General features: G+C 40.8%; 1 protein-coding gene across 1 annotated transcript in view; it reads left to right on the top strand.

Moving 5' to 3' along the window:
* POLB (DNA polymerase beta) overlaps positions 1–24,639 on the top strand; it is a 679,334-nt gene that overhangs the window by 198,018 nt on the left and 456,677 nt on the right. The gene's annotated exons all lie outside the window — the stretch shown is intronic.

Here is a 24,639-nt window from a genome sequence, read left to right as displayed (position 1 = left end):
TTTAAGGGATTTGTAATTATTAATTTCAAGGGGTGCAGCTTCCACTTGTACAGGAGGGGCTGCCTTCTCCTTTTTGGAGCTAAAAAGTATTTTATCATTTTTTTAAGTAGTCTAGATTACACAAGACCAGTAATTACACACATTTGCATATGAGCTTAATTCATGGCAGATATATTCATTTCCTGCCGTGTAAAACCTTTTTTTTTTTTTTAATTTAAAGAACTGCATCTTATTCTATGCTGATTGCTATTGATAGTGGCACAAGCATTAAATTTTAGGGTTATATGCTTGGAGACCCCTCTTTCTTCTGTCCTAGCTATTACTTTACTTGTATCACCTAGAAAAGGATCAGTCCTTAATTTTATTTTAAAAACTGTGATCATGGGAGGCTTAAAATGGGTCATAACATGCATCAGGTTGGTTATTTCCTGGGCTACATACCTTGGATAGAATAGCATTATACAAACAAGTTTCTTTTAGAGTCCTGGTACACTTATAACAACCATAAAATAATAGGACTGTAGCAATCTTTTATCCTACCTCAGTGCCTTGATGTATATATACTGGGAACAGCCCTCAGTCTGAGGAAGGTCAGTTGAAGTTCCTACTGTACAAGTCCAAATTTCAAGGAAAATGAGTCCTGCAATGAGTTTCCTCATGCTTCGGCCATGCGTGGACCAATCAGCTTCTGGGTGTGACTGGATCAGGGCTTGTCATCTTCTTCAGAGTCACTTTGCAGGAGTTGGCGAAGCTGCTCCCATCCACGTACAGCTCCCAGTCTACTGATGTTTAAGGATGGTCTCAGAGGTTGGGCTCACTAGAATAAACTAAGTCCAGTACTTTTACACAATTACATTTAACTGGGCTCTCTGATACCAGTAGCAAGGTGGCAGGGTTTAGGGTGTTGCAAACTTCAGTGGTTATGTGGGGATTTTCACAGAGTGAACTTTGGTATCTAGTTAGTCTAGCATTCATTAGCTAATGGTGTCCTTTGGTATTTATTAAAATTACCACAGCATGGCGGGGGGGGACTTTAGGTTTTACCTAAGAGTTAGCTTATTTGCTTCTTGTGCTAACAGGGCCATTGCCGCCAGGGCCCTTGGACATGGGGGCCAGCCTTTGGAAACCCCATCTAGTTGTTTTGAGAGATAGGCCACTGGCCTTGGCCAGGGCCCTACAGTCTGGGTTAAAATTCCAACTGCAATTTTTTTTCTTTTTGACACATAGAGTGTAAAGAGTTTTGTCAGGTCAGGTAGCCTCAGGTCTGGGGCCGATATGAGTTTTTCTTTTTAACTCATGAAAAGCTCATTGCTATTGGTTATATTAGATATAGTTTATCTAATCTACATTTTTATTGGCTGTCTTCTACCAAAATATTGACTTAAATCCTGTAACTAATTTCAAATTTTAAATTGACCTGGTATTCCTTGCGGGGCTCCAATTGCATCTAAATAGATGTGAGAGTTGAAAGACCTATAAGGGGCTTCTCTCACTTTACGATATCTTATTGTTTTTTTTTCTTCCTCTGGTTGATGAAATGCCAGGGTGAAAGGGATAGCCAAATGGACTAAAGTACAAGTGCTACTCTAGTTATTCGGCAGAGTGCCCAGTAAAGGTCTACCACAATACCACCACACATCTGCTCGGGGATGAACGAGGGCTGACTGATTGATAAGCTCTTGAAAATTCTTAAGCTCATCGCATCCCTTCAGGTCTCCAAGGAATGCTAAGTCTCCTCCCTGCCATGAGAGACACAAAGTGAACTTAGTGTTGGGAAACAGAAGTTGGATTACTCTTGGGGGCTGACTCACAGGGACTCTGGGATATAGCAGAGAGAGTCTGGCATGACTTATTACTCCAGGCTGTAGAATCCTGGGAAACAGCTACCATGCAGCCCACGCCTGGTCGACTGGAGGACCACCTTAGTGGAAGGGGGACAATCAGGGCCTGTGGCCTGCCATGTGCACAAGCATAACAATTGCTTTTGTTTAACGTGCAGATGGAATATTTGATCCATTTTAACCAGGCATTTGCATCTTGGTATGCTGTCTTAATTGCCAAAGTTTGTTTTAAGTCTTTAACTTTTATGATCCTTTAGTAAAATGAACATTTTCTTTAGCACCTATCTTTATTAGTTTTTAGACCAAAGAAAGCTAAACACCATTTTATATTTAATAATGCTTCTTGTATGATGTGTATACAAGATAAGCTAAATTTTACCTGTATATTAGTATGTTATTAATGTTAAACTTAATTTTAATAAAACCTTGTAGACATATTTATCCAAGTTTTTATGTTTGATCATAAGGTAAGATTTTATAGACTTTTTTTAACCTTTTATAATTTTTGTTAAAGAGTAGGTTGATGCTTTAAGAAAAACCTATTGCATTTTACTTTAACGTCCAGTTCACAGAAAAACTGGATGATACCTTTTCAACTTTAGCTAATATGTTTACACACAGAATTTTCTTTACAATTAACATTTTAAAACTTGCTTAAACTTTTAAAACAATAATTTTTTAACCTTTTAATGTAGGTAAAAATCCACATTTTTATGCCTCCCTATAATCTTTTTACCAAAGGTATGTTTTACTTTTATTATACACCTTACACATAAACTGTTTCTTCAGTAGTACTCAGGAGGCCTTATTACTTCTAAATTACACAACATTTTTTGCATAAAAATTTTTTATAACTTTTTACTTTTATGACTTTTGCAGACAATTTTTCAACATATTTCAACTTTCTGACTTATTACAAACTTTTTGTTTTTAAAACAACCAGTTAATTTATTTCAGGACAAGAATTTACCATATAACTCTCTTTTTATATAAATTTTGCCTCCCCGCTTTTTTCCCTTTCTTGAAATTTTTTAACATAGTTCCTGCTGGGGTGGGCTTATTTGTGCCTGACCCATGCTTCTTTGAGACAAAACACCATGCTCACGCCACACGCGCATCACAAAACAAACAAACAACAACAACAACAACAAAAAAAAAACAGGTAAAAAAGGACACACACACATTTCTGCAGTTTACACCAACCAAAATCAAAACCAAAATCAGAGTATCCAGAAATCCAAGCCAGGTCAAAACCAAAACCAAAGTATCAAGCAATCCAAGTCAAGTCAAAAACAAAAACCAAAGTGTCCGTACAGGCACACAGTGGGTGATCAGGCCACGCTTCTACTCAGATGGAGTAAGCAATTTCCCAAGACCAGTCCACCAAAGTGCCAATAAAGGCATGCCATGGGTGATCAGGCCACACTTCCACTCAAATGGAGTGGGCAAGTTCCAAAGACTAGTCTTACCAAGTTTCAGATGTCCGAACTCCCAGTGCCAGTTCCCTCCCCGGGTTCAGCCACTGTATTAATCCTCCGTGGGGGCCTGCTACACCCTGCTCTGGCGAGGCATTCCACCGGGACAATTGCCTACCCAGGAGCGCTCTTTGGTTCACATCACTCAGGCTGGCCGGAGTCCCCCACAGAGATGCTCCACAGGGCAGGCGTAAGCCGCCTAAGGGGCTGCCTCAGCCACCTCGCTTCCTGGTCAGGGAACCAAGAAATATAGCAGGACAGGCCACAGACAAGAACTCCTCAGCCACCAAGTTGTAAAAGGAAGGGCTTTATTCAGCTGGGAGCATTGGCAAGCTACCGTCTCAAAATCCTAGCTCCCTGAGTGCACAATTTCTGTCCCTTTTTAGGGCTCACAGCACTAAAGATTTTACATAAAAGGGTCGTGATTGATTTGAGCAAGTAGGGAGTACGTGACAGGGGCTGCCTGCACTGGTGGTCAGAGAGAAACAGAACAGGGCAGGGAGTTTCACAATGTTCTTCTATACAATGTCCGGAATCTATGAATAACATTGGTTTCTAAGTTATGAGTTGATTTGTAACTACTGGGTTTAGGCCAGGCAGGCCCAGGCCTGGTTTCAGGCCTGGCACTGGGCTGCCTGTCTTGGTTTTACTTCCTTGTTTTTTCTTAAAACAGGTACTGGGTATAAAACAATGTAAAACAATATGAGAGGGTCTCTCTCTTTCCTCAGCATGAGCCACCGCACCCAGCCTAAGAACAGAATGTTAAAGGCTCTTCTTTGGCTACCTGTGTGCTCTGACATCTCTCTCCTGCAGAGTCTTGGTTACCTCCTGGCAGAACCACCAAGGAGGACTCCTGCCACTGCGAGCCTAGTTTCCTTTCCACTGCTCCTTATTTATCCTTCCTGCAGGCGCTGTCAGCTCTCAAGTTCCCCCCAATCCCTCACTTGACCCTGCTCACAGAGGACCAGACCCACCTTCCTGCTGGCCATGAACCCTTTAGAGCCCCAGCCCCGTGATCAGGGCTGTCTCTTAGAAATGATTCTGAATAAACTGGTTCCTGGCACTCCTTTGTCGGCTCTCCTTCTTCACTTAAAAAAATATGTATATACCAACCTATATGTAACACAAATATTTACCATTTTAACTATTTTTAGATGCGCAGTTCAGGGGCACTAACTACATTCACATTGTTGTGCAACCATCAAAACTATCTATCTCCAGAACCTTTTCCTCTTGCCAAACTGCAGCTCTGTCCCTGTTAACGGTAACTCTCAGCCTGGTGCAGTGGCTGACGCCTGGAAGCCCAGCACTTTGGGAGGCCAAGGAGGGCGGATCATGAGGTCAGGAGTTTGAGACCAGCCTGGCCAACATAGTGAAACCCTGTCTCTACTAAAAATACAAAAATTAGCCCGGTGTGGTGGCGTGTGCCTGTAGTCCCAGCTACTCCGAAGGCTGAGACAGTAGAATCGCTTGAACCCAGGAGGTGGAGGTTGTGGTGAACCGAGATTGCACCACTGCACTCCAAACAAAAAAAAAATAGTAACTCCCCAATTCGCCCTCCCTGCAGCCCCTGGTAACTACTCTCCAGGGGTGCCTAATTGGTGCAAAAGGAATTGAGGTTTAGGACCGTGAATTTTAAATCGTTATAACTAGGCTCAAACACATCTTTATTAATCAACATAGGAACCATTACAATCAACACATTTTTGCCAATGAGAAATAAGTTTGTTTACTCCTGTAGCATAAAAATCCATGCTTCGGGATTCGACAAACTCTTGGAGAGCATTTTCTGCATCCTGCTGGTTGTGGAAGCATTTTCCCTGCAAAAAGTTGTCGAGATGCTTGAAGAAGTGGTAGTTGGTTGGCGAGAGGTCAGGTGAATATGGCAGATGAGCAAAACTTCATAGCCCAATTCGTTTAGCTTCTGAAGCATTGGTTTTGTGATGTGCGGTCAGTCGGGCATTGTCAGAGAAGAATCAGGCCCTTTCTGTTGACCAATGCCGGCTGCAGGCGTGGCAATTTTCAGTGTGTCTCATCGATTTGCCAAACATACTTCTCAGGTGTATTGGTTTGGCTGGGAGTCAGAAAGCTGTAGTGGATCAGACCGGCAGCCGACCACCAAACAGTGACCATGACCTTTTTTTGGTGCAAGTTTGGCTCTGGGAAGTGCTTTGGAGCTTCTTCTCAGTCCAACCATGGAGCCGGTCATCACCAGTTGTATAAAATCCACTTTTCATGGCACATCACAATTCAATCTCGAAATGGTTCCTTGTTGTTGAGTAGAATAAGAGAAGATGACACTTCAAAATGACGGTTTTTTGTTTGTTTTTTTTTTAATTTTGCTCAGCTCATGAGGCAACCACTTACCGAGCTTTTTCACCTTTCCAATTTGCTTCAAATGCCAAAGGACCATAGAATCATCTACGTTGAGTTCTTCGGCAACCTCTCGAGTGGTTGTAAGAGGATCAGCTTTGATGATTGCTCTCAACTGGTTGTTGTCATCTTTTGATGGCCGGCCATACACTCCTCATCTTCAGGGCTCTCATCTCCTTTGTAAAACTTCCCAAACCACCATTGCACTTACATTCGTTAGCAGTTCCAGGGCCAAATGTGTTGTTGATGTTGAGAGTTGTGTCTGCTGCTTTATGACCCATTTTGAACTTGAATAAGAAAATCGCTGAAATTTGCTTTTTGTCTAACATCATTTCCATAGTCTAATATAAATAAATATAGAAAAAACAACAGTAATAAGTCATTAGCAAAAAAATAAAGTGAGAAATGCACATTAAAATGATGTGTAACATAACCACATTGATTTAAGAATGTATTCCAATATCAAATGGCAAATTTCAACAATATAAAAACCGCAATTTACTTTTGCACCAAACTTTCTGTGTCTGAATTTGCCTATTCCAGGTACCTTGTATAAGTGGAATTGTGTAACATTTGTATTTTTGTGACTGGCTTCTTTCACTTAGCATAATGTCTCCAAGGTGCATCTCTGTTGCAGTATGTGTCAGAATCCCCTTCCTTTTTAAGGCTGAATAATATTCCATTGTGTGGATTGACTATATTTTGTGGTCTGTTCCTCTGTCTATGGATACTTGTGTTGATTTTGCCTTTTGGCCATTGTGAAGTAGCCTGCTAGGAACATAGGTGGACAAATGTCTGTGTGAGCCCCTGCTTTCATTCCTTTTGGATATAGGCCCAGAAGTGGAATTGTTGGATCATATGGTAATTCTGTTTAATTTTTTGAGAAACTGCCCTACTGCTTTCCACAGCAGTCATTCAATTTTGCATTCTTACCAACACAGCACAAAGGCTCCAGTTACACAACATCCTCACCAATGCTTACTGTTTTCTGTTTTTTGATAATAGTAAGCCTAATGGGTATGAGGTCAGAGCTAAATGTGCTTTTGGTTCATATTTTCCTAAAGATTAGTGAAATTGAGCATTTTTTTCATGTCTTTATTGGTTTTTTGTATATCGTATTTGGGGAAATATCTATTCAAGTCTCTCATCCAATTTCTCTCTCTTTTTTTTTTTTTTTTTTTTTAATTTTTTGAGACAGGGTCTAACTCTGTCACCCAGGCTGGAGTGCAGTAGTGTGATTGAGGCCCACTGCAACCTGTGCCTCCCAGGTTCAAGCAATCCTCCCACCTTAGCCTCCCAAGTAGCTGGGACTACAAGCACACACCACCAGCCCTGGCTAATTTTTGTATTTTTTGTAGAGACGGGGTTTCACCATGTTGCCAGAATTGGTCTCAAACTCCTGGGCTCAAGTGATCCTCCCACCTCAGCCTCCCAAAGTGCTGGGATTATAGGCGTGAACCACCATGCCCTGCCGCACCCGATTTCTAATTGAGTTGCTCCGTTTTTTGTCTTTGAGTTGTAAGATTCTTTGTATAGTCTAGATATTAATCCTTTCTCCAAAAGGAAACTTGCAAATGTTTTCTTCCATTACGTGAGTCGCCTTCTCTCTCTTTTGATAGTGTCCTTTGATTCACAAAATGTTTTTAATCTTGATGAAGTTCAATTTGTCTATTTTCTCTTTTGTTGCCTGAGCTTTTGGTGTCATGTCCGGGAAATCACTGCCAAATCCAGTGTCATGAAACTTTTCCCTAACAAGGGCTTTGTAGAGTTCGCTTTCACATTTTGTTTTGTGATCCATTTTGAGTTTTGCGTGTGTGTGTGCGTGTGTGTGTGTTTGTGTGTGTGTGTGTGTAGTGTGAAACAAGGGTGTGGCTTCATTCTTTTGCATGTGGATATCCAGTTTTCTCAGCATTATTTGTTGAAAAGTCTGTCATTTCCGGCCGGGCGCGGTGGCTCAAGCCTGTAATCCCAGCACTTTGGGAGGCCGAGACGGGCGGATCACGACGTCAGGAGATCGAGACCATCCTGGCTAACACGGCGAAACCCCGTCTCTACTAAAAAATACAAAAAACTAGCCGGGCGCGGTGGCGGGCGCCTGTAGTCCCAACTACTCGGGAGGCTGAGGCAGGAGAATGGCGTCAACCCGGGAGGCGGAGCTTGCAGTGAGCTGAGATCCGGCCACTGCACTCCAGCCTGGGCGGCAGAGCGAGACTCCGTCTCAAAAAAAAAAAAAAAAGAAAAGTCTGTCATTTCCCTACTGAATGGCTTTGGCATCCTTGTTGAGAATCAGTTGCCCGTCTTCACACGAGGGTTTAGTTCTGATCTCTTTTTTCTGTTCCATTGGTCTATATGTCTGTCTTTATGCTGGGACCACACTCTCTTGTTAGCACAGGCTCGTAGGAGATTTTCCTTCCCTTCCATCTTGTCCCGCTTCCCTGACTTGGAGATATCCAGGTCTCTCCTGCTGTCCATGCCCCTCAGCCTCCACCCTCCCCCCATAATCCTATTTATCACCCAGAGCCCCAAGTTAAGACCTTTCTCCCTTATCTGCACCCATTAAAATGCATCCATTCTTTGCCTATTTCCCTTAAGTTCACATGACTGACCCAGTGCCAATTTTGTGCTAAGGTGTTGGTGGTAGCCCATGGCTTCATGCACTCACCCTTCGACGTGGCTCTCCTGGGTCACCCAGTCCATACAGGCGTAGTCTCCTGGCCACTGCCAGGCTTTCTTCCAGGCTGTCGGTCTCAGACTCCTGCCCCACCTCACTCCACTCCACCCTCACCACTGCCTCAAAGGTTGTCTCAGATCTTGACCCCATCTTCCCCCCAAACCTGCAATTGCCCTTCAGCTGCCATCTCTTACCTGCCCACCCACCCAAATGCAAACTCTTTAACTTGGTATTGCACTGGTATTATACCCAAAATATAACCCGAGCCCTGACCTTCCCTTCACCTCCATCATGGTTTCCCTGTCCCAGCCACCATCAAGTCTCAGCCAGGCCACCGCAGTAGCCTCTTTGCTGTTCCCCACGTTTCCACCCTGGTCCTCCACAGCACAGCAGGTGTAGGACAGATGATAACAATCCTCCACTCAAAATCCCCCCACATGTCCCCTCGCCCTGTCAAGGTGTTTCCAATGACTTAGTGACTGCCACTGTAAAACTGCATAGGAGCCACCCAACACTCAGCGGCTGGCACAGGTGTTTAGTGGGCCATCCAGGGGCCTGCAGGCGGATGGCGTGACCACCAGGCAGGGCTCTGGAGATGCCTCATCTACATGGGATCCGTCCCTTTGTGACTGGCCTTTTCATTCTGTGTCGCACCCTCAAGGTGCATCTGCGGTGCAGGGTGTGCAGCAACCCCTTCCTCTTAAAGGGTGAGTCATATCCCGTGGTGTGAATAGACCACATCTGTTCATCCATTCATCTGTTCATGAATATTTGGGTTGTTTCCATCTTTGGGGTATTATGAATAATGCTACTGGGGTGTATGAATATCACTTATTTTTTAAAAAATTAAATTTGATTAGGTATAATTTATACACAGTAAAATGTATCCATTTTTGTGTGCAGTTTGCTAGATGTCATCTAGATACAGAACATTTCCATTGCCCCGGAAATTTCCTGTGCCCTTTGCAGTTAATCTCTCCCCCAATGCCCAGCAACCCCTGCTCTGCTCTCCGTCACCGTAGGTCAGTTTTGTCTTTTCTTTCTTTTTTTTTTTTTTTTTTTTTTTGAGATAGAGTCTCACTTTGCTCCCCGTGCTGGAGTGCAGTGGCACAGTCTTAGCTCACTGCAACCTCCACCTCCAGTGTTCAAGTGATTCTCGTTCCTCAGCCTCCCAAGTTGCTGGGAGTACAGGCACGCCCAGCAGTTTTGCCTTTTCTAAAGTTTTACATAAACTGAATGATATAGAAAGTACTCTTTGAATCTGGCTTCTTTTGCTCAGCAAAGCGTTTTGGGATTCACTCATATTGTTGTGTATGTCCTTTATTGGACAGTTACTGTTCCATTGTATGGCTATGCCATGTGTGTCTACTCAACAGCTAATGGACATCTGGGTTCTTCCCAGTGTTGGTCATTTGTGACTCAAGCTGCTACAGACATTTGTGTAGAAGTCTTTGGGGGAACATGTGCTTCTGTTTCTCTCGGGTAAATACCTAGGAGTGGACCTGCTGGGACGGATGTGGGAAGTGTATGTTTAACTTTTTAAGAAATGGCCATAGTGCTGCTTTTCAATGTGGTTTACTCTCTTACACTCCCATCAGTGATACATGAGAGTACAAATTTCTCCATGTCCTGACCAACACTTAACATGGTCACTTTTTAGTCTTTTCCATTCTAATTGTGGGAAACAGTATCTCGCTGCAGTTGTAATTTGTATTTCCTTACTGACTAATAATACTAAACATCTTTTCACATATTGGTCATTCATATATCTTCTTTGGTAAAGTGTCTGTTCAAATCTCCTACCCATTTTTTAAAATTAGGTTGTTTATATTACCAAGTTGAAAGAGTTCTTTACATATTGGACACCAGTCCTTTGTCAGATATACATATTGTAAATATGCATATCTCCCACCCTGTGGCCAAACTTTTCATTTTTTAATGGTGTCTTTCAAAGAGCAGGAGTTTTGTTTTGTTTTGTTTCAATGAAATTCAATTTATCAGTTTTTTTTTCTTTAATGGATTGTGTTTTTTGGTGTCCTAGGTATTCTTTTTTTGGCTTCTTTTGCACATTATACTTCAGATTCATTCACTGCATTTAACTGTAGTTCTTTCAATTTCATTGGCATGTAGAATTTGGCATGTACATACTGCAAATAACCATTCTATAGTGATGGTATGTGGACTGTTTTGGGCCACTACAAATTATGCTGTTGTGAACATTCTTGTACATGTACCCTGAGACACATGGACTTAAATTTCTCTAAGTTTGTAACTTACAGTGGAATTGCTGGGGGACGGAACAGGCATAGCTTCAACTGTACCAGATAATGCCAAGAAGCTTTCAAAAGTAGTTAAACTAACTTATACTCCCATAGTAGTTTATAAGTTGCTTCACATTCTCATTAATACTTTATTTTTTTTTTCTTTTCTTTTTGAGACGGAGTTTCTCTCTGTTGCTTAGGCTGGAATAATGCAGTGGTGCCATCTCGGCTCACTGCAACCTCCACCTCCCGGGTTCAGGCAATTCTCCCACCTTAGCCTCCCAAGTAGCTGGGATTACAGGTGTGCACCACCATGCCTGGCTAATTTTTGTATTTTTAGGAGAGATAGGGTTTCACCATGTTGGTCAGGCTTGTCTCAAACTCCTGACCTCAAGTGATCCACCTTCCTCCACCTCCCAAAGTGCTGGGATTATAGGTGTGAGCCACCAAGCCCAGCCAATACTTTATATTTTCAATCCTTTTGACGTTAATCTAGTGGGTGCACAGTGGCCGTTCATCTTTGGCTCTTTTTTTCTTTTTTGACTACATACATTTTTCATTAAGGCCATAAATTTCCCTCTAAATACTTCTTTAGCCTTTCAATATCTTCAAAAGTAGAGAGAATAGTGTCATGAGCCCCCATGTACTCACTAGCCAATTTCAACAATTATCAGCTTATTGTTAATACTATTTCATTTAGACCAACGCTGGACTATTTTGAAGCAAATTCCAGACATAATATCCTTGCATCAATACTTATTTCAGTTTTTTTTGTTGTTGTTTGTCTGTTTGTTTTGAGATGGAGTCTTGCTGTGTCACCCAGGCTGGAGTGCAGTGGTGTGATCTCGGCTCACTGCAACCTCCGCCTCCCAGGTTCCAACATTTCTCCTGCCTCACCCTCCCAAGTAACTGGGACTACAGGCGTGTGCCACCACGCCCAGCTAATTTTTAGTAGAGAGGGGATTTCACCATGTTGGCCAGGATGGTCTCAATCTCTTGACCTTGTGATCCGCCTGCCTCAGCCTCCCAAAGTGCTGGGATTACAGGTGTGAGCTACCGCACCCGGGCAGATTTCCTAATTTCTAGTCTTCTTTGGCTCATTAATTATTTAAAAGTATTTCTTAATTTCTAAATATCTGGGAATTTTCCAGTTATCTTTTTTTTTTTTTTTTTAAGATGGAGTTTTGCTCTTGTTGCCCAGGTTAGTGTGCAATAGGACAATCTGAGCTCACTGCAACCTCCACCTCCAGAGTTCAAGTGATTCTCCTGCCTCAGCCTCCCAAGTAGCTGGGATTACAGGCATGTGCCACCATGCCAGGCTAATTTTGTATTTTTAGTAGAGACAGGGTTACACCATGTTGGCCAGGCTGGTCTCGAATTCCTGACCTCCGGTGATCCACCCACCTCAGCGTCCCAAAGTGCTGGGATTATAGGTATGAGCCACCAAAGAACTTTCTTTTAGCAGTTCTGTTGTCAAAACATTGACAACACCAAATATTGGTGAGGATGTGGAGCAACAGGAACTCTTATTCATTGCTGGTGGGAATGCAAAACAGTACAGTCACATTAGAAGACAATTTGGTAACTTCTTACAAAACTAAACATTCTCTTACCATATAATCCAGCAATTGTCCTTCTTGGTATTCATACAAATAAACTCAAAACTTGTCTGCACACAAAAACTTGCAAACAGACATTTATCAGTTCTGTTCACAATAGCCAGCATTGGCAAGAACCAGATGTCCTTCTGTAGATGAATGGATAAACTGGTACATCCAGACCATGGAATATTATTTAGCACTAAAAAGACATGAGCTGTCAGGCCATGAAAAAACACGGAAGAAACTTAGATGCATATTATTACTAAGTGAAAGAAGCCAATCTGAAAGGTCACATGTGGTATGACTCCAATTATATGACATTCTGAAAAAGACAAATCTATGGAAACAGGAATAAGATTAGAGGTTGCCAAGGAATAGCGGGGAGGGATGACTGGGCAGAAAATTTTTAGGGGAGTCAAACTATTCTGTATGATGATGGACAGAGGTCATCATATATTTGGGAAAAGCCATAGAATGTATAACATGAAGAGTGAACTCTAATATCAACTATAGACTTTGGGTGATAATGTAGATCAATTGTAACAAATGTACCACTGTGGAGGAGGATGCCAATAATCGGGGAGGCTGTACATGTGTGGGGACAAGGAACATTTTGTACTTTCCACTCAATTTTGCTGTGAACCTAAAACTGGTCTAGTAAATCAAGTATATTAATTAAAAAAAAAAAAAAAAAAAAACTCCCTCTATGATTTTTCTCTCATTATAGTTTTGCCCATTTTTGACTTACATATTTTAGGATCACATTAATAAGGCCAAATGAATTTAGAATTTTTATACCTTCCTGATGAATTCAAACTTTTACCATTATTAACCCTCTTTATTTTGGTAATCCTTTTTGCCTTAAATTCTATTTTGTCTCATATTAATATACCTATACTAATGCTTTCTTTTGTTAGTGATTTCCTAACATAGTTTTTTTTTTTATTATACTTTAAGTTCTGGGGTACATGGGCATAACGTGCAGGTTTGTTACATATGTATACTTGTGCCATGTTGGTGTGCTGCACCCATCAACTCGTCAGCACCCATCAACTCGTCATTTACATCAGGTATAACTCCTAATGCAATCTCTCCCCCCTCCCCCCTCCCAGTGATAGGCCCCGGTGTGTGATGTTCCCCTTCCCGAGTCCAAGTGATCTCATTGTTCAGTTCCCACCTATGAGAACATGCGGTGTTTGGTTTTCTGTTTTTGCGATAGTTTGCTGAGAATGATGGTTTCTAGCTGCATCTATGTCCCTCCAAAGACACAAACTCATCCTTTTTTATGGCTGCATAGTAGTCCATGGTGTATATGTGCCACATTTTCTTAATCCAGTCTGTCACTGATGGACATTTGGGTTGATTCCAAGTCTTTGCTATTGTGAATCGTGCTGCAATAAACATACATGTGCATGTGTCTTTATAGCAGCATGATTTATAATCCTTTGGGTATATACCCAGTAATGGGATGGCTGGGTCATATGGTACTTCTAGTTCTAGATCCTTGAGGAATCGCCATACTGTTTTCCATAATGGTTGAACAAGTTTACAATCCCACCAACAGTGTAAAAGTGTTCCTGTTTCTCCACATCCTCTCCAGCACCTGTTGTTTCCTGACTTTTTAATGATTGCCATTCTAACTGGTGTGAGATGGTATCTCATTGTGGTTTTGATTTGCATTTCTCTGATGGCCAGTGATGATGAGCATTTTTTCATGTGTCTGGTGGCTGTATGAATGTCCTCTTTTGAGAAATGTCTGTTCATATCCTTTGCCCACTTTTTGATGGGGTTGTTTGTTTTTTTCTTATAAATTTGTTTGAGTTCTTTGTAGGTTCTGGATATTAGCCCTTTGTCTGATGAGTAGATTGCAAAACTTTTCTCCCATTCTGTAGGTTGCCTGTTCACTCTGATGGTAGTTTCTTTTGCTGTGCAGAAGCTCTTTAGTTTAATTAGATCCCATTTGTCAATTTTGGTTTTTGTTGCCGTTGCTTTTGGTATTTTAGACATGAAGTCCTTGCCCATGCCTATGTCCTGAATGGTATTACCTAGGTTTTCTTCTAGGGTTTTTATGGTATTAGGTCTAACATTTAAGTCTCTAATCCATCTTGAATTAATTTTCGTATAAGGAGTAAGGAAAGGATCCAGTTTCAGCTTTCTACTTATGGCTAGCCAATTTTCCCAGCACCATTTATTAAATAGGGAATCCTTTCCCCATTTCTTGTTTTTCTCAGCTTTGTCAAAGATCAGATGGCTGTAGATGTGTGGTATTATTTCTGAGGACTCTGTTCTGTTCCATTGGTCTATATCTCTGTTTTGGTACCAGTACCTTGCTGTTTTGGTTACTGTAGCCTTGTAGTATAGTTCGAAGTCAGGTAGCGTGATGCCTCCAGCTTTGTTCTTTTGACTTAGGATTGTCTTGGAGATGTGGGCTCTTTTGTGGTTCCATATGAACTTTAAAGCAGTTTTTTCCAATTCTGTGAAGAAACTCATTGGTAGCTTGATGGAGATGGCATTGAATCTATAAATTACCTTGGGCAGTATGGCCATTTTCATGATATTGATTCTTCCTATCGATGAGCATAGTATGTTCTTCCATTTGTTTATGTCCTCTTTTATTTCACTGAGAAGTGGTTTGTAGTTCTCCTTGAAGAGGTCCTTTACATCTCTTGTAAGTTGGATTCCTAGGTATTTTATTCTCTTTGAAGCAATTGTGAATGGAAGTTCATTCATGATTTGGCTCTGTGTTTGTCTGTTACTGGTGTATAAGAATGCTTGTGATTTTTGCACATTAATTTTGTATCCTGAGACTTTGCTGAAGTTTCTTATCAGCTTAAGGAGATTTTGGGCTGAGACAATGGGGTTTTCTAAATATACAATCATGTCATCTGCAAACAGGGACAATTTGACTTCTTCTTTTCCTAACTGAATACCCTTTATTTCTTTCTCTTGCCTGATTGCCCTAGCCAGAACTTCCAACACTATGTTGAATAGGAGTGGTGAGAGAGGGCATCCCTGTCTTGCGCCAGTTTTCAAAGGGAATTTTTCCAGTTTTTGCCCATTCAGTATGACATTGGCTGTGGGTTTGTCATAAATAGCTCTTATTATTTTGAGATACGTTCCATCAATACCAAATTGAGAGTTTTTAGCACGAAGGGCTGTTGAATTTTGTCAAAGGCCTTTTCTGCATCTATTGAGATAATCATGTGGTTTTTGTCTTTGGTTCTGTTTATATGCTGGATTACGTTTGTTGACTTTCGTATGTTGAACCAGACTTACATCCCAGGGATGAAGCCCACTTGATCATGGTGGATAAGCTTTTTGATGTGCTGCTGGATCCAGTTTGCCAGTATTTTATTGAGGATTTTTGCATCAATGTTCATCAGGGATATTGGTCTAAAATTCTCTTTTTTTGTTGTGTCTCTGTGGCTTTGGTACTAGGATGATGTTGGCCTCATAAAATGAGTTAGGGAGAATTCCCTCTTTTTCTGTTGATTGGAATAGTTTCAGAAGGAATGGTACCAGCTCCTTCTTGTACCTCTGGTAGAATTCAGCTGTGAATCCATCTGGTCCTGGACTTTTTTTGGTTGGTAGGCTATTAATTATTGCCTCAATTTCAGAGCCTACTATTGGTCTATTCAGGGATTCAGCTTTTTCCTGGTTTAGTCTTGGGAGAGTGTAAGTGTCCAGGAAATTATCCATTTCTTCTAGATTTTCTAGTTTATTTGCGTAGAGGTGTTTATAGTATTCTCTGATGGTAGTTTGTATTTCTGTGGGGTCAGTGGTGATATCCCCTTTATCATTTTTTATTGCGTCTATTTGATTCTTCTCTCTTTTCTTCTTTATTAGTCTTGCTAGTGGTCTATCAATTTTGTTGATCTTTTCAAAAAACCAACTCCTGGATTCATTGATTTTTTGGAGGGTTTTTTGTGTCTCTATCTCCTTCAGTTCTGCTCTGATCTTAGTTATTTCTTGCCTTCTGCTAGCTTTTGAATGTGTTTGCTCTTGCTTCTTTAGTTCTTTTAATTGTGATGTTAGAGTGTCAATTTTAGATCTTTCCAGCTTTCTCTTGTGGGCATTTGGTGCTATAAATTTCCCTCTACACACTGCTTTAAATGTGTCCCAGAGATCCTGGCATGTTGTATCTTTGTTCTCATTGGTTTCAAAGAACATCTTTATTTCTGCCTTCATTTCGTTATGTACCCAGTAGTCATTCAGGAGCAGGTTGTTCAGTTTCCATGTAGTTGAGCGGTTTTGATTTAGTTTCTTAATCCTGAGTTCTAGTTTGATTGCACTGTGGTCTGAGAGACAGTTTGTTATACTTTCTGTTCTTTTACATTTGCTGAGGAGTGCTTTACTTCCAACTATGTGGTCAATTTTGGAATAAGTGCGATGTGGTGCTGAGAGGAATGTATATTCTGTTGATTTGGGGTGGAGAGTTCTGTAGATGTCTATTAGGTCTGCTTGCTGCAGAGATGAGTTCAATTCCTGGATATCCTTGTTAACTTTCTGTCTCATTGATCTGTCTAATGTTGACAGTGGGGTGTTGAAGTCTCCCATTATTATTGTATGGGAGTCTAAGTCTCTTTGTAAGTCTCTAAGGACTTGCTTTATGAATCTGGGTGCTCCTGTATTGGGTGCATATATATTTAGGATAGTTAGCTCTTCCTGTTGAATTGATCCCTTTACCATTATGTAATGGCCTTCTTTGTCTCTTTTGATCTTTGATGGTTTAAAGTCTGTTTTATCAGAGACTAGTATTGCAACCCCTGCTTTTTTTTGTTCTCCATTTGCTTGGTAGATCTTCCTCCATCCCTTTATTTTGAGCCTATGTATGTCTCTGCATGTGAGATGGGTCTCCTGAATACAGCAGACTGATGGGTCTTGACTCTTTATCCAGTTTGCCAGTCTGTGTGTTTTAATTGGAGCATTTAGTCCATTTACATTTAAGGTTAATATTGTCATGTGTGAACTTGATCCTGCCATTATGATATTAACTGGTTATTTTGCTCGTTACTTGATGCAGTTTCTTCCTAGCCTTGATGGTCTTTACATTTTGGCATGTTTTTGCGATGGCTGGTACCAGTTGTTCCTTTCCATGTTTAGTGCTTCCTTCAGGGTCTCTTGTAAGGCAGGCCTGGTGGTGACAAAATCTCTAAGCTTTTGCTTATCTGTAAAGGATTTTATTTCTCCTTCACTTATGAAACTTAGTTTGGCTGGATATGAAATTCTGGGTTGAAAATTCTTTTCTTTAAGAATGTTGAATATTGGCCCCCACTCTCTTCTGGCTTGTATAGTTTCTGCCAAGAGATCTGCTGTTAGTCTGATGGGCTTCCCTTTGTGGGTAACCCGACCTTTCTCTCTGACTGCCCTTAAGATTTTTTCCTTCATTTCAACTTTGGTGAATCTGGCAATTATGTGTCTTGGAGTTACTCTTCTCGAGGAGTATCTTTGTGGCGTTCTCTGTATTTCCTGAATTTGAATGTTGGCCTGCCCTACTAGATTGGGGAAGTTCTCCTGGATGATATCCTGAAGGATGTTTTCCAACTTGGTTCCATTTTCCCCCTCACTTTCAGGCACCCCAATCAGACGTAGATTTGGTCTTTTTACATAATCCCATACTTCTTGCAGGCTTTGTTCATTTCTTTTTCTTCTTTTTTCTTTAGATTTCTCTTCTCGCTTCATTTCATTCATTTGATCCTCAATCGCTGATACTCTTTCTTCCAGTTGATCAAGTCGGTTACTGAAGCTTGTGCATTTGTCACGTATTTCTCGTGTCATGGTTTTCATCTCTGTCCGTTCGTTTATGGCCTTCTCTGCATTAATTATTCTGGTTATCAATTCTTCCACTCTTTTTTCAAGCTTTTTAGTTTCTTTGCGCTGGGTACGTAATTCCTCCTTTAGCTCTGAGAAGTTTGATGGACTGAAGCCTTCTTCTCTCATCTCCTCAAAGTCATTCTCCGTCCAGCTTTGATCCGTTGCTGGCGATGAGCTGCATTGCTTTGGAAGGGGGAGATGCGCTCTTATTTTTTGAATTTCCAGCTTTTCTGCCCTGCTTTTTCCCCATCTTTGTGGTTTTATCTGCCTCTGGTCTTTGATGATGGTGACGTACTGATGGGGTTTTGGTGTGGGTGTCCTTCCTGTTTGTTAGTTTTCATTCTAACAGTCAGGACCCTCAGCTGTAGGTCTGTTGGAGATTGCTTGAGTTCCACTCCAGACCCTGTTTGCCTGGGTGTCAGCAGCAGAGGCTGCAGAAGATAGAATACTGCTGAACAGCGAGTGTACCTGTCTGATTCTTGCTTTGGAAGCTTCCTCTCAGGGGTGTACTCCACCGTGTGAGGTGTGGGGTGTCGGTCTGCCCCTAGTGGAGGATGTCTCCCAGTTAGGCTACTCAGGGGTCAGGGACTCACTTGAGCAGGCAGTCTGTCCGTTCTCAGATCTCAACCTCCGTGTTGGGAGATCCACCGCTCTCTTCAAAGCTGTCAGAGTTGCTTGCATCTGCAGAGGTTTCTGCTGCTTTGTTGTTGTTGTTGTTTAGCTGTGCCCTGTCCCCAGAGGTGCAGTCTACAGAGACTGGCAGGCCTCCTTGAACTGCTGTGAGCTCCACCCAGTTCGATCTTCCCAGGGCTTTGTTTACCTACTTAAGCCTCAGCAATGGCGGGCGCCCCTCCGCCAGCCTCGTGGCTGCCTTGCGGTTAGATCGCAGACTGCTGTGCTAGCAATAAGGCTCCATGGGCGTGGGACCCTCCCGGCCAGGTGTGGGATATAATCTCCTGGTGTGCCCGTTTGTTTAAAGCGCAGTATTAGGGTGGGAGTTACCCGATTTTCCAGGTGTTGTGTGTCTCAGTTCCCCTGGCTAGGAAAAGGGATTCCCTTCCCCCTTGCACTTCCCAGGTGAGGCGATGCCTCACCCTGCTTCAGCTCTCGCTTGTCGGGCTGCAACAGCTGACCAGCACCGATTGTCCGGCACTCCCCAGTGAGATGAACCCAGTACCTCAGTTGACAATGCAGAAATCACCTGTCTTCTGTGTCAGTCGCGCTGGGAGCTGGAGACTGGAGCTGTTCCTATTCGGCCATCTTGCTCCGCCTCTCAGTTTTTGTATTTTTTTAACTTTTGTTTTTCTTATGTTTTTGATGTTTCTCTTATAAACAACATATAAGATTTTTAAGCTTTTTCTAATCATCTGTGTCATTTAATTGGAATATTTAGTCCATTTACAAATCACTTGATTACTGATATATTTGGGTTTAAGTCTATTTATAATGGGTTTTCTATTTACATGTCTTTGTCTTTTCTCTCCTTTGTTCCCTTCAGATTATTTTTTACATTTTATCATTCCATTTTCTCCTTGTATTATTTTGGAAGTTACACACTGTTTCTGTTCTTTTAGTGATTACCCTGGAAATTAAAATATGTGTCTTTCAAAAAAAGTATCTTTCTCAGTAATATTAATCATGACATTGGAAAGACACTGAAGCACTTTAATTCCATTTATCCCTTCCGAATTGATATGAAATTATCTTGTGTTTAATTATATGCAATGCATGTGTGTATGAGAGAGAAAAATCATGCCTTTCCAATAATGCAGAAAAAGTGTTTGATAAAATTCAACATCCTTTTATGATAAATACTCTTAGGAAACTAGGAATTGAATGGATAGTTCTTCATCTGATTAAGGGTATGCCTGCTCTAATGACTTCAACACTGTACTGAGCCAGTGTTGTAAGACCAAAATATATATATATATATTATGTTCAATGAATGGAAGAATCAATTCTGTTGTCAATTTTCATTAAATTGATTTTTAGAATAAATGCAATCAATATAAAATGTCAATATGATCATTTAGGAATCTAATACATTAATTCTAAAAATATGTGGACATGCACAAAGCCTAGAAGGGTCAATCACTTCTGAAGAAGAAAAACAACTTAGGAGGAGGACTTGCTTTACTTAATATGAAGATTTATTTTGTAGCTACAGTAATCAAGCCAGAATAGACATAGAGATCAATGAAGCAGAATAAATCGTCCAGAAATAGGCTGATGCATATATAGACACTTGACATAGAGCAGTGGAGAAAGAATGAATGCTGTCAGAACTGTGTCTCCATATGAGGAAAAAATGAAACTGGTCCCTACCTCATACCATGAACAAAAATCAATTTCAGATATATTAAAGATTTAACGATGTAAGCAAAATAATGAAGCTGTTAGAAACTAGAGAATATCAGATAAAATCATTATAATCTCAGAGTAGGGAAAGATTTCCCAACCCACACAGAAAAAAGCTCTACCCATAAAGGAAGATATTATTGAACTTGGAACACATTAAAAACTTATGTTCATCAAAAGATATCCTTAAAGTGAAAGGGCAAGTCCCAGAATGGCAGAAGATATGTGTAACATATGTAACTGACCAAAAACTCTTATTCAAAGTATATGAAGTGCTCCTATAAATCAATAAGAAAAAGGCAATTCAATAACGATCCAGGCACAAGACTTAAACACACTCTTCACAAATGAGGAACCTCAAATAGCCAATAAGCATATGAAAAGGTACTCAACCTCATTAGTAATCAGAGAAATGCAAAAGAAAATCACAGAGATTCCACTACACACACACACCAGACTGGCAGAAATTGAAATATTTGAAAATATCAAGTATTGACAAGAATGTGGAATAACAAGAACTCTCATACACAGCTGATGGGGGCCAAAAAGAAGAAATTGAATGGTTACTTTTGAGCTTGGCATTAGGTGGTGCAGCTGGAGTTACACCTGCCTGATCATCCAGCAATTCCCCTTTTAGGAGCATACCTATGAGCAATGTCTGCAAATGTGCACCAGATGCATGTGGGATTAAACACAGCAGCATCATTGGTAATAACCCAAACTGAAACCTATATATTTGACAACTTTAGAATGTATAAACACATTTTCTGTAGTCATATAATAGAATATTATACAGTAGTTAAAATAAATGAACTACAGCAACATCCAACTTCATAAACAAATCTCACAAACATCTCATAAACAAAATCTCACAATCGTACAGATGCAAACTGTGTGATTCCATTTCCGTCATCTTCAAAACACGATAGAGCAAAGCTACGATGCTTAATAATGCACACCTAGGTAGTAAGATACAAGAAAAAGATTTACCGCCTAAGCCTGTGTGGTGATTATCTCCGCTTGGGAGGGAAGACTCTGCTTAGGAAGGGCCCTCTGAGCCACAGTGGAGGGACTACTGAACTGCTGTTCTATTTTACAGCCTGATTTATTTGTACAGAGGTATTCACTTTAGACAAATGCATTCAGCTACATATGTTTTATTGACTTTTCTGTATGTGCTTTATTTTCACAATAACAAGGGGTTTAAAAAAGATGTAAGGGAACCAAGTCCCTCTATTGCATGAGCATTTTCATGTCTTTGCGTGACACCTGAGGCTGCAGAGGAAAGCAGTTTAGAAAGCAGCCTGCCAGCAGCAAGGCCGACCCCATGGAGCGGGGAGCCGCCTGATAGAAGCAGCACTGCAACCTGAGATCGCCGGGCAGTGACTCAGCAAAGGTGAGTGGCAGCAGCTGGCTTGGGTCTGCTTGGCTTTGTATTCCTCTGTTCTTTTTATTGAACTACTTCCCTGGCCTTTAAAGTTGTTCTTGCAATATTCCATATTATTCAGCTTTCAGATTTACAACTTTCAGTCATCCTTTGAGGATGTCAGGTTAGGAGTTCTAGTTAATTTTAGCTGTTTTCTCTAAACAGGAAGACAAACTTCTTTGAAAACATGTAATCATCCCATTTTGCAAGAAGTCCTTGCCTTTAGTAAAGTCTTAATCACTGTCTCTTTGTCAATGTTTTCATTTTCTTTGGAAAACTATGATCAAATTCAACCATTTTGATGTAATTGACTACAATTGCTTTATTAACCTTCATTTACAAAGAAAACCATAGCATTTGGAAAGGCTGAGGTGGGAGGATCACTTGAGCCCAAGAGGTCGAGGCTGCAGTGAGCTGTGATAGTGCCACTGCACTCCAGCCTGGGTGACAGAGTCAGACTCTGTCTCAAGAAAAAAGAAAGAAAAGAAAAAAATTAAATCAAGCAATTTTACTAAATGTAACACATCAATTAAACCAGTAAAACTTGCTTGTACATGGGACAGAGCCTCAGTCTTAGCAAGGAAATTGTGTATGAACGTTTTTCTTTACTTTGTTCACAACAGACTTTAAACTCAGGATACCAATTTAAAGGTTTTATATAAAACTTTTAAAATATTAAGATTCTGGGGCTCAAAAAGCTCTTTAAGGCCAATTTTAATGAGAGGTGATTTGAATGACTCATGTCTTCCAACATTAAGTAGATGTTCATTTTTCAATGCATATTAATAGAAATTCCAATTAAATGCACCAGCTCTAAAGTGAAACATTGGTGTGCACTTGAAGCAGAGGCGACAGCTGACGTTGGTTCATCATGCTTATCTTACCGGCTCATCGGTTCATCATGCTTACCTTACTGGCTCATCTTTGTGCATGTATAAACTAAGAACAGTTAAAAATGAACTCACCATCCCAGAGAACACATTCACTATTTCTTTTTTGAAATGGCTTAAATGTGACTTTCAGAAATGTCTATTTAGTAAAAAGTTAAATGTTAGAACATTTTCTCCTTGAAATAACAAGAATGTGTATTTCACAATCACAAAGTTTGTTCGTTAATAGCCACAGGAAAACATTCCCTATGACTATCTCTGTCTAGGGCTTTAAAAGACATCAAAAACCAAAGTCCATCATATCTCAAGTTTTCCTTATTTTAGGCAAAAATGACAGCTGCCACCCTTTTGAGGCTTTATGCAATTGGTATACCAGTATGTAGGCTCCTTACTAACATAGCTAAAAATCTCCATGAAGCCCCATCTGTAGCTGTCATTCTGGAAAGAAAATCTATGGGTCTATGTTGTGTTACGTAATCATATCAATTTACATAACAAACCCATCCTGCCCACTAACAGAAACTTATTAGCAAAAATGGGTTGGGTTTTGTTCTGGGGACTGTAGGCTTTTACTTGGATGACCATGCTCAAGAATTCAGACACGACCGGGCGCAGTGGCTCATGCCTGTAATCCTAGCACTTTGGGAGGCCGATCATGAGGTCAGGAGATCTAGACCATCCTGGTTAACATGGTGAAACCCCACCTCTACTAAAAACACAAAAAAATCAGCTGGGCCTGGGGGCAGGCGCCCGTAGTCACAGCTACTCAGGAGGCTGAGGCAGGAGAATGGCATGAATCCAGGAGGCGGAGCCTGCAGTGAGCCGAGATCGTGCCACTGCACTCCAGCCTGAGCGACAGAGCAAGACTCCATCTTGGAAAAAAAAAAAAAAAAAAAAGAATTCTAGACACTTGCCAACACTAAAAATATTACTCTAAATTATACTTTGAGTTTACAGGAATCATTCAAATTTTTAGATTTCTTGAATATCACATCAATAAGAAGTAGAGCTCCTTTTCCCCACCACTCATCATAAGGATCCTGGATACTCTGTTCTGCCGAAGATAGCAATTTTTGTTTCTTTCACTATTCCTTTCAATTACCATCACCATTGACCCACATCTTGTACATTATGAACTAAAGGAAGGAATATGACGAAAATCACCACACTGCCTGAGCTGTGATTTGGATAAGCTGAAATAATTTTCACCTAAAGAGCTGGAATTGTGAGGCTGCCAAGACTCTGGTGTTCAGGGAGTTCATACAGGTGCCACCATGCTACAAAGGAAGCCAAGCACCACCTAAAGTGCCCAGAAAGGCTTTAAAAGAATGGGATTCCTGGTGCTCTAGTTTCTGAATGTTCGACAATAGGTTGGTGGACTAGGGCTCTCAGTATCACACACATTGACTGTGTGTCACTTCATTTTCCTCCCCCATCTACTCTCTGCAGGATGTGGACAGACAACAAAGAAATAGGAACACCTCCCCTACTCCGAACAATTCATTCGTTCCATGGGATTATATAATTCAAATTTTACTTAAATGCAATATATAGTAAATATATTCATATATGCTTTTTGAAAGTCTAGAATACGGTCTTTGGCTACATTCTCTTATACTGAAAAAACAGAATTGCTTTATGTTGAAATTACTTTAAGCAATACTTTTCAGTAGCAAGGCAAGAATGTTTTCAAGACAATCCACTAGTAACTGCATAGCACAGTGACACAGCCTGTGTCCAAATAATGGTTATGTAAGCCAGCCAAGAAATCAAGGGACACAAACCATTCCTTTTGAGATGACATGACTATACAGAACAAATGTCTGCTATAGGTAATGTCATGTACAGTTCCTCAACTCCTCAGTGTGCGAGGAAGTGTGGAGGCCGCTAAAACTTGAATCTGCCTTAGTGCCTACCGCCAGAAACTAA

Source organism: Macaca thibetana, chromosome 8 (genome assembly GCF_024542745.1).
Source record: "Macaca thibetana thibetana isolate TM-01 chromosome 8, ASM2454274v1, whole genome shotgun sequence".
Classification (NCBI taxonomy): Eukaryota; Metazoa; Chordata; class Mammalia; order Primates; family Cercopithecidae; genus Macaca; species Macaca thibetana.
Note: the sequence above shows the minus strand (reverse complement) of the source record. Positions and strands in the feature narration are given on the sequence as shown.